At 47.9% G+C, this 13,363-nt stretch overlaps 1 long non-coding RNA gene across 1 annotated transcript; it reads right to left on the bottom strand.

Annotated features, from left to right (window-relative positions):
• Nucleotides 1-3,995: 3,995 nt before the first annotated feature.
• LOC148044776 (uncharacterized) lies at nucleotides 3,996-11,794 on the bottom strand. Its single transcript, XR_015697415.1, has 3 exons — nucleotides 11,638-11,794; nucleotides 6,817-6,946; nucleotides 3,996-4,178 (listed from the first exon to the last, which is right to left on the bottom strand). It is a non-coding gene; the product is annotated as an uncharacterized LOC148044776 (long non-coding RNA).
• Nucleotides 11,795-13,363: the final 1,569 nt, after the last annotated feature.

The following is a 13,363-nucleotide window of genomic DNA, read 5'->3' as shown; positions in this document are numbered from 1 at the left end:
ATTTGACAGTGATAGCAGTCTTCCAATATCTCAGGGGTTGCCCCAAAGAAGAGGGAGTCAAACTATTGTCCAAGGCACCTGAGGGCAGAACAGGAAGCAATGGGTGGAAACTAATCAAGGAGAGAAGCAACTCAGAACTGAGGAGAAATTTCCTGAGAGTTAGAACAATTAATCAGTGGAACAGAATTTGCCTCCAGAAGTTGTGAATGCCCCAACACTGGAGGTTTTTAAGATGATTTTGGATAGCCATTTGTCTGAAATGGTGTAAGGTTTCCTAACTAAGCACGAGGTTGGACTAGAAGACCTCCAAGGTCCCTTCCAACTCTGTTATTCTACTCTACCCTACCCTACTCTACTCTACTCTACTCTACTCTATTCTATTCTATTCTATTCTATTCTATTCTATTCTATTCTAAATGAACTATAATAAATCGAGGACTATCAGTGCGCATTTCCGGCCGGAAATAACAAATCTTTTCTGCTCCATTGCAAGGAGAAAAGTAGAACTTGAAAAGAAAGTCCGATCTCAATCGTCCATCCAAATATTTGAGCACAGCGATGCAAAATAGGAAAATAGCTTGCGTTTGCAAAAAAAAAAAAAAAAGGCATATATTTCACGCTGGCACAAACCAGTAATTATCGAGGGGGGGAAAAACACAAGGCAATCTACAATTACCCAGAAGTGCTCCGCTGAATGGGAAGTCCAATCCTTAGCTTATTCGCCATTCTGAAGGAGAACAATAATTCTAATTATTATTGTTTGGACTTCAGCTCCAGATGTTTTATCTCTCGGCTAGCAGCCACGGGACAGATGGGGGAAAGGGGGCTAGTGGTTCTTTATTTCCCACACACCCATCTTGAAGAAGAAAAAAAATATTGTGATTTTTTTCTCCCCACCCCGAGTTGTGTCTCCCAAAACTCTGCGCGTAAGCAAAAAACAGCTTTCTGTAATTTGGGATTGCATCTGTTCGCATAATCATCGGCCTATGAATTGATTTTGCACTCCGGGTTATTTTCCCCGATCTCACAATGCGCACAATGCCAGCTTGGGTGTATGTATTTCGCAAAACAGCTCTCGGGAAGTTTGGCGACTGTTGATCGCACAACCGATCAGGCCCATGGGGGGCACACACCCGTTTCCCCCAACTTTTAAAACTGCGTTATTGCTCATTTTGGGGGGGGGACGCGATGATTCAGTGGCTGAGACGCTGAGCTTGTCAATGAGAAAGGTCGGCAGTTCGGCGGTTCGAATCCCTAGCGCCGCGTAACGGAGTGAGCTCCCGTGACTTGTCCCAGCTTCTGCCAACCTAGCAGTTCGAAAGCAGGTAAAAAAATGCAAGTAGAAAAACAGGGACCATCTTTGGTGGGAAGGGAACAGCGTTCCGTGCGCCTTCGGCGTTGAGTCATGCTGGCCACATGACCACGGAGACGTCTTTGGACAGCGCTAGCTCTCCGGCTTTGAAACTATCGATCTGTTTCTCTATCTGTCTCATCTTCCTCTCTCATCTCTGTCTATCTGTCTGTCTATATACCTATCTATCTATTTATCATTCTATCATTTTATCTATCTGTCTATCATCTCTCTCTCTTCCTCTCTCTCTTCTATCTCTCTATCTGTCTACCTGTCTATCATCTTCTATCTATCTATCTATCTATCTATCTATCTATCTATCTATCTATCTATCTATCTATCTATCTATCTATCTATCTATCTATCTGGGACATGGTGGCTCAGTGGCTAAGATGCTGAGCTTGTCGATCAGAAAGGTCGGGAGTTCAGCGGTTCGAATCCCCAGCGCCGCGTAACGGAGTGAGCTCCCGTGACTTGTCCCAGCTTCTGCCAACCTAGCAGTTCGAAAGCAAGTAAAAAATGCAAGTAGAAAAACAGGGACCACCTTTGGTGGGAAGGGAACAGCATTCCGTGTCCCTTCGGCGTTGAATCATGCCGGACACATGACCACGGAGACCTCTTCGGACAGCGCTGGCTCTTTGGCTTTGAAATAGAGATGAGAACTGCCCCCTAGAGTGGGGAACGACTAGCACGCATGTGCAATGGGAACCTTTACCTTTTATTGCTCATTTATTTATTTTTATTCCATCTTGATTTTTTTATAGACAACTCAGGGTAGCAAAGATACCTAATGCTCCTTCTTCTTCCTACTTTCCCCACAATAACAGCCCTGTGAGGTTGGTTGGGCTGAATGATTGTCTCAAAGTGATGCAGCTGGCTTTTGTGGTTAAGAAGGGACTAGAACTCCCATCTCCTGGTGATTGGCCCAAGGTTACCCAGCTGACTTTCATGCCTAATGTGGGACTAGAACTCTCAGTTCCCTGGTGATTGGCTCATCACCACCCAGCCAGCTTTCCTGCCTAAGCCAAGACTAGAACTCACAGTCTCCTAGTAATGGGCCCAAAATCACCCAGTCAGTGTTCATGCCTAAAGTTGGACTAGAACTCACCCTTACAGTTCCTACACCACTGCACTAAAGTGACTCCTTCTCTTCTCTTCTCCTCCTTTCTTCTTATTTTATATTTCCTTCTTTCCTTTTCTTCTCTCCCCTTCTTTTCTCCTTTGCTTTCTTCTTCTCTCCACTCCTCTCTCCTCTGCTCCCTCCTTATTTTGTATTTGGCTTCTGATGTTCCCTCCCAAAGATTAAGATTAAGATTTAGTTTATTTGTATGCCGCCCTTCTCCGGGAGGGACTCAGGGCGGCAAACAACTCAAAGGGGGGAAAAGGGAACATAAAACACAATACACGTGATTAAAATACACAAGAGTCATACAACTATACAAGTCGAGAGGGGAGGGGAACTCATCAACCCCAGGCCTGCCGGCACAGCCAGGTTAGCCAGATTGGCTAACTGTTCCATCTCTCAGGCTGGGGGGTGAAATTATACGCCCCTCAGAGAGGGCTCACAATTTGGGAGTCCTCCTGGATCCGCAGCTGATGTTAGAACATCATCTGTTGGCTGTGACCAGGGGGGCCTTTGCCCAGGTCCGCCTGGTGCACCAATTGCGACCCTACCTGGATCGGGAGGCCCTTCAGACAGTCACTCACGCCCTTGTGACCTCAAGACTGGATTATTGTAATGCGCTCTACATGGGGCTGCCCTTGAAGAGTGTTCGAAGGGCCAGCCACTGCTTGCAAAAACCGGTTCGGCGAACGAGATATAAAATTAGCATCCAGTTCACCCAAACCAGTCCGAACTGGCTGAATCCAACCCCCTGCTCTGATCAGAGGATCTAGTCCAGTGTTTGTCAACCTTACTAAGGTAAAGATGGGTAAGTATTGCAGCGTCGGAAAGATATCGGCCTGTCTGCTCTCCAAGACTGAGAAAGTTCGGTAATTGTGAACTACCTTGAAAGACTCTGGGAGAGGAAAGACTTTGGTGGAGAGGAATTGACTGTCAATTAAATAAAAGAGGTTTATAGCAATAGCAGTTAGCAATAGCAATTAGACTTATATACCGCTTCATAGGGCTTTCAGCCCACTCTAAGCGGTTTTACAGAGTCAGCATATTGCCCCCAACAACAGTCTGGGTCCTCATTTCACCCACCTCGGAAGGATGGAAGGCTGAGTCAACCCTGAGCCGGTGAGATTTGAACCGCCGAACTGCAGATAACAGTCGGCTGAAGTGGCCTGCAGTACTGCACTCTAACCACTGCGCCACCTTGGCTCTTCCTTATCAGGACGAGGACGAGGCTCTGTGCTGCTGGGGAAACCCAGGTCAGAGCACCCCCAGTAATTGGGCTCGGGAGAGAGAAATCCCACCCGCGGGCCCATCTGTTCCGTGGCACGGTTTGTCCTCCTTCCCCGGGCCGTACTCCGTCGGCCACTTCCCCTGAGCACAATCTTCTCCTGAAAGCGCGTGGAAGGAGCCCTTTGGATGTCAGGGAAGGTGACCGTAGTAAGAAATAACTCAGGGGTGGTGGTGGGGGGGAAGCCGTGACTCTCGGGTGACGGAAATGGAGGCATGTCAGCGGGGGCCATTTGGAAATCAATTCCTGCAGATTTTCTGCTCCAATCTCTCAAGGCTTTGAATTCCATTAACCTTGATGTCAAGGAAGATGGGGAACGGAGTTCCATCTGCCTCCTCCGATTTATTTATTCTTCCTTTCCATCCGGATTCCTTCGCTATGTGACTTTGAAGGAGTTGTAAGGAGGTTTGGCTTCCTTCCTATAAGAAGGTAAGGGGAAAAACCAAAATTCTATTCCATTCCATATTCCATATTCTATTGTACTCTACTCCAGTGTTTTTCAACCTTGGCAACTTGAAGATGTCCAGACTTCAACTCCCAGAATTCCCCAGCCAGCGAATGCTGGCTGGGGAATTCTGGGAGTTGAAGTCCGGACATCTTCAAGTTGCCAAGGTTGAAAAACACTGCTCTACTCTACTCCATTCCGTTCCATATTTTCTATTGTATTCTACCCCATCCCATCCTATCCTTATATTCTATTTCCTTCCTTTCCCTTGCCTTCCTTATTCTATTCTATTCTATTCTATTCTAGCCAAGGTGGCGCAGTGGTTAAATGCAGCACTGCAGGCTACTGCTAGATCAGCAGGTCAGCGGTTCAAATCTCACCGGCTCAGGGTTGACTCAGCCTTCCATCCTTCCGAGGTGGGTAAAATGAGGACCCAGATTGTTGGGGGCAATATGCTGACTCTCTGTAAACCGCTTAGAGAGGCCTGAAAGGCCTATGAAGCGGTATATAAGTCTACTGCTATTGCTATTGCTATTCTATTCTATCTCTTCCCATTCCACTCCACTCCATTCCATAGTTTCTTTTGTGATATATTCTACCCCATCCCATCCTATCCTAATATTGTATTCTATTCCATTCCACTCTACTCTACTCCATTCCATTCCACATTTTCTTTTCTATTATATTCTACCCCATCCCATCCTATCCTATCCTTATATTCTATTCCCTTCCTTTCCCCTTCCTTATTCTATTCTATTCCATTCCATTCCACTCTACTCTACTCCATTTCCATTCTATTCCATATTTTCTTTTCTATTATATTCTACCCCATCCCATCCCATCCTTATATTCTATTCCCTTCTCTTCCTTATTCTATTCTCTTCCATTCTATTCCATTCCATTCTATTCCGTTCCATATTTTCTATTCCATTCCATATTTTCTATTCTATTCCATTCCACTCTACTCTATTCCATTCCATATTTTCTTTTCTATTCTATTCTACTCTACCCCATCCCATCCCATCCTATCCTTATATTCTATTCCCTTCCCTTCCTTATTCTATTCTATTCTATTCTATTCCATTCTATTCTGTTCCATATTTTCTATTCCATTCCATTCCACTCTACTCCATTCCATTCCACATTTTCTTTTCTATTCTATTCTACCCCATCCCATTCCATCCTAATATTCTATTCTAAAAAAAAATAAAACTTAAAAAAAACCTTGAATTATTATCCTTCATTTGACTATGCTTGTCGGAAGCTCATAAAGGGGGATCATGTGACTCCGGGGCACTGCAATCGTCATAGATATGAGCCCATTGCCAAGTGCCTGAATTTCGACGGTGGGGGACGCTGGCAAAGGTCACAAGTGTGAAACGTGACCTAAGTCACTCTTTTCAGTGCCATTGTCACTTTGAACGGTCATTAAAGAAAACGTCGTAAGTCGAGGACTGCTTGAAAATAATAAGTAAATAGAATGTCTATAGAAGGGATGGAGCTGAAAATGCAAAGTTGGTTTTGGTGTGCCGTCTATCCTGCAGTCCCCTCAGTCTAGGCCAGAGGTGGGGAACGATGGCCCTTTAATAACTTGTGGATTTAGACTCCCAGAATTCCTGGAATTCTGGGAGTTGAAGTCCACAAGTGATAAAGAGACCATAGCGGGCATGGCTGCCTCAGGGATTCTGGGAGTTGAAGTCCACAAGTGATAAAGAGGCCACAGCCGGCATGGCTGCCTCAGGGATTCTGGGAGTTGAAGTCCACAAGAGATAAAGGGGCCACAGCCGGCATGGCTGCCTCAGGGATTCTGGGAGTTGAAGTCCACAAGTCATAAAGAGACCATAGCCGGCATGGCTGCCTCAGGGATTCTGGGAGTTGAAGTCCACGAGTCACAAAGGGGCCATAGCCGGCATGGCTGCCTCAGGGATTCTGGGAGTTGAAGTCCACAAGAGATAAAGGGGCCACAGCCGGCATGGCTGCCTCAGGATTCTGGGAGTTGAAGTCCACAAGTGATAAAGAGACCATAGCAGGCATGGCTGCCTCAGGGATTCTGGGAGTTGAAGTCCACAAGTCATAAAGGGGCCACAGCCGGCATGGCTGCCTCAGGGATTCTGGGAGTTGAAGTCCACAAGTCATAAAGGGGCCATAACCGGCATGGCTGCCTCAGGGATTCTGGGAGTTGAAGTCCACAAGAGATAAAGGGGCCACAGCTGGCATGGCTGCCTCAGGGATTCTGGGAGTTGAAGTCCACAAGAGATAAAATGGCTGCCTCAGGAATTCTGGGAGTTGAAGTCCACAAGAGATAAAGGGGCCACAGCCGGCATGGCTGCCTCAGGGATTCTGGGAGTTGAAGTCACAAGTCATAAAGAGGCCATAGCAGGCATGGCTGCCACAGGGATTCTGGGAGTTGAAGTCCACAAGCCATAAAGGGTCCATCGTTCCCCACCCCTGGTCTAAGGAGACCACCACTTGGGGTTCCTCAAAGCCCCTTTTGGGAATCAAAGTCTTGACCAAAGAACCTCTCCTGGCCAAGACCACGTTCAGAGAATATCACACACACACCCCAAGTTATGAGCACTAAACAGAAACTTTTGGGAGAGCTGAATTCTCACGCTGATGTTTTGAAGTCAGCGGAGGGATGGAAGATGGAGTTGCAGGATGATTTTTCTCACGGAAAAATGACATCTGGGTAGGCGGGAAGCTCAGAACTGGCAACGCTTCAAACGCCGCTGAGGAAGGTGGCTGGGAAAAGTGTTGTTTTTGTTTTGTGTTGCTTTGTTCTGTTTTTTTCACCAAGCTCCCTCCCCCAGCCTGAATAATAAAATGGAAAAACTAAAAAGGACATTACGAGAATCAATTCTTTCCCTTCTCTCCCTCCCTCCCTTTGCACTCCTAACCCATCCATTTCCTTCCTTCCTCCCTCCTTCCATATTCTTTCCTTCCTTCCCTCCCTCCTCCCTTCCCAACCCTAACCCATTCCTTCCTTTCCTTCCCTCCCATCCATCCATTCCTCCTCCCCTCTTCCCCTCCCTCCCCAACCCTAACACATTCCTTCCTCCCTCATTCCCAGTCCTAACCCATCCATTCCCTTCCTTCCTCCTTCCTTCCTTCCTTCCTTCCTTTCCTTCCTTCCTTCCTTCCTTCCTTCCTCCCTCCTTCCATACTCTTTCCTTCCTTCCTCCCCTCCCTCCCTCCATCCCTCTCCCCCCCTCCCCAACCCTAACACATTTCTTCCTCCCTCATTCCCAGTCCTAACCCATCCATTCCCTTCCTTCCTCCTTCCTTCCTTCCTTCCTTCCTTTCCTTCCTTCCTTCCTTCCTTCCTTCCTTCCTTCCTCCCTCCTTCCATATCTCTTTCTTCCTTCCTCCCCTCCCCTCCCCTCCATCCCTCTCCCCCCTCCCCAACCCTAACACATTTCTTCTCCCTCATTCCCAGTCCTAACCCATCCATTCCCTTCCTTCCTCCTTCCTTCCTTCCTTCCTTTCCTTCCTTCCTTCCTTCCTTCCTTCCTTCCTTCCTTCCTTCCTCCCTCCTTCCATACTCTTTCCTTCCTTCCTCCCCTCCCCTCCCCTCCATCCCTCTCCCCCCTCCCCAACCCTAACACATTTCTTCCTCCCTCATTCCCAGTCCTAACCCATCCATTCCCTTCCTTCCTTCCTCCTTCACTCCCTTCTTCCCTCCTTTCTTTTGTCCCAACCCTAACCCATTCCTTCCTTCTTTCCTGCCTCCTTTCCCAACCCTAACCCATTCCTTCCTTTCTCCTTCCCTCCCTCCTTCTTTCCTTCCCAGTCATAACCCATCCATTTCCTTCTTTCCTTAATTCCTTCAATTCTCCCTCCCTCCTTCCTTTTGTTCTAACCCTAACCCATTCCTTCCTTCTTTCCTTCCTACCTCCTTCCTTCCCAGTCCTAACCCATCCATTTCCTTTCTTCCTTTCCTCCCTTCCCCCCTCCTTCCCTCCTTCCCCCCCTTCCTTCTGTCCCACCCTAACCCATTCCTTCCTTCCTCCTTTCTTCCCTCCCTCCCCCCTTTCTCCTTTCCTCCCTCCCTCCCTTCCCTCCCACTTCCCCTCCCCCGTCCCTCCCTCCCTTCCTTCCCAGCCCTAATCCACCCCTCCCTCCCTGTTACAACCCTAACCCACCAGTGAGGGATTCAAAAACTTTTACTACCAGTTCTGTGGGCGTGGCTTGGTGGGGATGGCAGGAGAAGGATACTGCAAAATCCCCATTCCCTCCCGATGAGCTGCGACTCGGGAGGCAGAGAATAGATGTGGGCGAGGCCAGCCAGAGGTGGCATTTACCGGTTCTCCAAACTATTCAAAATTTCTGCTACCTGATCTCCAGAACTGGTCAGACCCTGCTGAATCCCACCTCTGATTCCCACCCACCCTTCATTCCAACCCAATATTTTTTCTTCTGTTGTCAGTTGTGTATTATTAGAGGTTCTTTCCAATAAGTTTGTTGCAAGACACCAGACAATCAGCAGATGACAGCCGTCATATCCCAAACTCATAATCTACTTGTGGACAGGGGTGGTTTACGGCTGGTTTGCAACACGCGCACAACGTGCGCAGTTCACTGTAAATTGTGGCGCGCAGTCACTAAAATCCAAAATGGCGGCGGCCAAGCGGCACCGAGGGAACTGGCTCGGGGGCGTGGCACGTCTGGGCCGCTGCCAGTTCTGCGACCCAGTCCTGAATTCCACTACTGGCTTGGCCGAACCAGGCCGAACCAGCCGAATCCCTCTCACCTCTTCCACCCCTTTCTGAAGACCAGGGCTGCATTCATTTAACCAGAGTTTCTTAATCTGACTGGAGGATTCTGGGGATTGAAGTCCACCCAAACTTGTCCAGAGGGAGAAAAATCCCCATCGAGCCCCAGGTGATTCAGAGTCCTGAAAAGTTTTCAATTGCTCCTGATGTTTTTCCCCCTCTACCCTTTGTAACTGACAGACCTGCCACCAGAGGGCGCCGTTGTCCTAGCTATGATGGAATTTGAATCCAGGACATCTCCCGCAATCTATAGGAGTGATTCTCCTGGACTTTTGACCAGGGGCAGCTTTGTTTTTCCTCGAACTCGGATCTCAGATTGTCCCTCAGAATAGAATTGACACTAGGAGACTGTGAGTTCTAGTTCACCTTAGGCATAAAAGCCAGCTGGGTGATTTTGGGCTAATTAACAGGAGATGGGAGTTCTAGTCTCACCTTAAACATGAAACTTGGCTCGATGATTTTGGGCCAATCACTAGGAGACAGTGAGTTCTAGTTCACTTTAAGCATGAAAGCCAGCTGGGTGATTTTGGGCTAATTAACAGGAGATGGGGAGTTCTAGTTCTAAATATTAGGTATGTTCACTACCTTGATTAATTTATAAAAATAATAAAGGCAGGATATAAGTGTGTGTCTGTGTGTATACATACACACACACACACACACTCACACACACTTATATCCTGCCTTTATTATTTTTATAAATTAATCAGGGTAGTGAACATGCCTAATATTTCTTCCTACTCCTAGTTTCCTAACAACAACAACAACAACAACAACAACCCTGTGAGGTGGGTTGGACTGAGAGGAAGGAACTGGCCCTAAGTCACCCAGCTGGCTTTCATGCCAAAGGTGGGACTAGAACTCACAGTCTCCCGGTGATTGGCCCAAAGTCAGCTGGCTTTCATGCTTAGGGTGAACTAGAACTCACCATCTCCTGGTGATTGGTCCAAAGGACTAGAACTCACCGTCTCCTAGGAATTGGTCCAAAATCATCCGGCCAAGTTTCATGTTTAAGGTGAGACTAGAACTCCCATCTCCTGTTAATTAGCCTGAAATCACCCAGCTGGCTTTTATGCCCAAGGTGAACTAGAACTCACTGTCTCCTGGTGATTGGTCCAAAGGACTAGAACTCACCGTCTCCTAGGAATTGGTCCAAAATCATCCGGCCAAGTTTCATGTTTAAGGTGAGGCTAGAACTCCCATCTCCTGTTAATTAGCCTGAAATCACCCAGCTGGCTTTTATGCCCAAGGTGAACTAGAACTCACTGTCTCCTGGTGATTGGTCCAAAGGACTAGAACTCACCATCTCCTAGGAATTGGTCCAAAATCATCCGGCCAAGTTTCATGTTTAAGGTGAGACTAGAACTCCCATCTCCTGTTAATTAGCCTGAAATCACCCAGCTGGCTTTTATGCCTAAGGTGAACTAGAACTCTCTGTCTCCTGGTGATTGGCCCAAAATCATCTAGCCAAGTTTCATGTTTAAAGTGAGACTAGAATTCCCCATCTCCTGTTAATTAGCCCGAAATCACCCAGCTGGCTTTTATGCCCAAGGTGAACTAGAACTCACTGTCTCCTGGTGATTGATCCAAAGGCCCCAGCCAGCTTTCATGCCTACGGTAGGTCTAGAACTCACGTCTCCTAGGGATTGGCCCCCAAAAAAACCATCCAGCCAAGTTTCATGTTTACGGTGAGACTAGAACTCCCATCTCCTGTTAATTAGCCCGAAATCGCCCAGCTGGCTTTCATGCTTAAGGTGAACTAGAACTCTCCATCTCCTGGTGATTGATCCAAAGGCCCCAGCCAGCTTTCATGCCTAAGGTAGGTCTAGAACTCACGTCTCCTAGGGATTGGCCCCCCAAAAGAACCATCCAGCCAAGTTTCATGTTTAAGGTGAGACTAGAACTCCCATCTCCTGTTAATTAGCCCGAAATCGCCCAGCTGGCTTTCATGCTTAAGGTGAACTAGAACTCTCCATCTCCTGGTGATTGATCCAAAGGCCCCAGCCAGCTTTCATGCCTAAGGTAGGTCTAGAACTCACGTCTCCTAGGGATTGGCCCCAAAAAAACCATCCAGCCAAGTTTCATGTTTACGGTGAGACTAGAACTCCCATCTCCTGTTAATTAGCCCGAAATCGCCCAGCTGGCTTTCATGCTTAAGGTGAACTAGAGCTCACTGTCTCCTGGTGATTGGCCCAAAATCATCCAGCCAAGTTTCATGTTTAAGGTGAGACTAGAACTCCCATCTCCTGTTAATTAGCCCGAAATCACCCAGCTGGCTTTCATGCTTAAGGTGAACTAGAACTCTCCATCTCCTGGTGATTGATCCAAAGGCCCCAGCCAGCTTTCATGCCTAAGGTAGGTCTAGAACTCACGTCTCCTAGGGATTGGCCCCCCAAAAGAACCATCCAGCCAAGTTTCATGTTTACGGTGAGACTAGAACTCCCATCTCCTGTTAATTAGCCCGAAATCGCCCAGCTGGCTTTCATGCTTAAGGTGAACTAGAGCTCACTGTCTCCTAGTGATTGGCCCAAAATCCTCCAGCCAAGTTTCATGCCTAAGGTGGAACTAGAGCTCACAGTCTCCTAGTGATTGGCCCAAAATCATCCAGCCAAGTTTCATGCCTAAGGTGGAACTAGAACTCACAGTCTCCTAGTTTCTTACCGGGTACATTAATGACTAGACCAGAATTGATGTGCAGCTAGTATCAGTTCAATATCTGCAACCACGCCAGAAGCCAACATTGGCCAAATTGCAGATTGCAGCCGGCCGTTCACCTCCACAGCAACATCATAGCTGAAAGGGGGTGTGGTTTCCCCTCTCTGCCCCGCCCTCCCCACCCCCACCACCACCCTATCCCCCCCAAGCCCTCCAACCACTAAGAATGCCCTTCCTTGTTTCCATCCTTCCACCTTTGTTAACCTGCCAGGAACAGAAGAAAAATCTTCCGCAATCGCCATAGAAACAGTTTTGTCGCCCTCGGAAACTGTTTCTAAGGTGGGAGCTAAGCGATGGGATGGAGGGCAGAGGAGGGGGGGGCAGAGGGAGCCCTCTCCAATCGGGGTGGAGTGACCTTGGAGGCCGAGGCTTGCCTGCTCTGTCCCCGGCTGAAAATTAACACAAACACAACACACACACACAGAGAGAGCTTTTTATTTTTTGCAAAATTCTCCCCTTAGTCACCATAACGACCGATGCTATTGCTTTGTCTGGATTGGTTCCTCTTCTTTTGTGTGTGTGTGTGTGTGTGTGTGTGTGTGTGAAGAGCCCCCTCCCCAGAAAGAGCAGGAGGAAAGGCACACCTCCCGCCCACCCACTTTGCTTTCCACCCATGAAATTTTTATCATGTGCTTTTTATTGGATGAGTCAACCCTGCTGAGAATCTCAAAAGTGCCTTTTCGTTTTTTAAAGGCAAACCGGATCCCCCCCTCGCGATTATATTTTCTTTCGTTTCTCACCCGAGAAGTTTCTTCGGGGCACGAAGCTTCCTGGAGGAGAAGCAAAATGTTTTCAAAAGGGAAACAAGGACCAGGAAGTCCAGCTGACTTTAAAACGGTTTCCTGCCAGAGGGAGGGGGGGTGGACTAGAAGACCTCAAGGAATAATGGACGGACACTGTTCGAGGAGCGATTCAACCTGGAAATAAAGAGGAATGTTCTGCCCATGAGAACAAGCAACCCATGGAACAGAAGTCGTGGGGGCTTCATCCCTGGAGGCTTTCAAGAAGAGACTGGACTGCCATCAGTCAGAAATGGTGTAGAGTCTCCTGCTTGGGCGGGGGGGTTGGACTAGATGACCTACAAGGTCCCTTCCAACTCTGTTAATCTGTTATTCCTCGACTTACGAGGCTATGAGTCCAAAATTTCTGTTGCCAAGCCAGAGAGTTGTCAAGTGAGATTTGCCCCCCCCCATTTTTACGACCTGTCTTGCCACCGTTGTAAAGTGAATCACTGCAGCTGCTAAGTTAGTAACACGGTCGTTAAGTCAACCTGGCTGCCCCGTGCACTTTGCTTGTCAGACGGTCACAAAAGGGGAATCACGTGCCCCCCCCCCCTCCCGGGGGCACCGCAACCATCGTAAATATGAATCGGTCGCCAAGCCGCTGGATTTTGATCACGTGACCACAGGGATCCTGCAACGGTCGTCAGGGTGAAAAAAATGGTCGTGTGAAAACGATCAGGGCCCTTGTAACTTTGAATCGTCACTAAAGGAATGGTTGTAAGTCGAGGCTAACCTGTATTCCTTTTTTTGAAGAAAGCCAATCAGAAGCAGCTTTCGGATGACCAAATGTGGCAAACTCTGTGGCCACTTGGTGGCAGCAAAATGCCAGTTTTCGCTAAGGTTTGGCTGCCACCTAGTGGCCATGTAGATTCCTGCAGTTGCCTCTGCCA

This window comes from Thamnophis sirtalis, unplaced genomic scaffold (assembly GCF_051295495.1).
Source record: "Thamnophis sirtalis isolate CommonGarterSnake01/CBP01778 unplaced genomic scaffold, rThaSir2_p1.2 scaffold_7, whole genome shotgun sequence".
Taxonomy (NCBI): Eukaryota; Metazoa; Chordata; class Lepidosauria; order Squamata; family Natricidae; genus Thamnophis; species Thamnophis sirtalis.
This window is presented reverse-complemented; position numbering and strand designations above follow the sequence as displayed.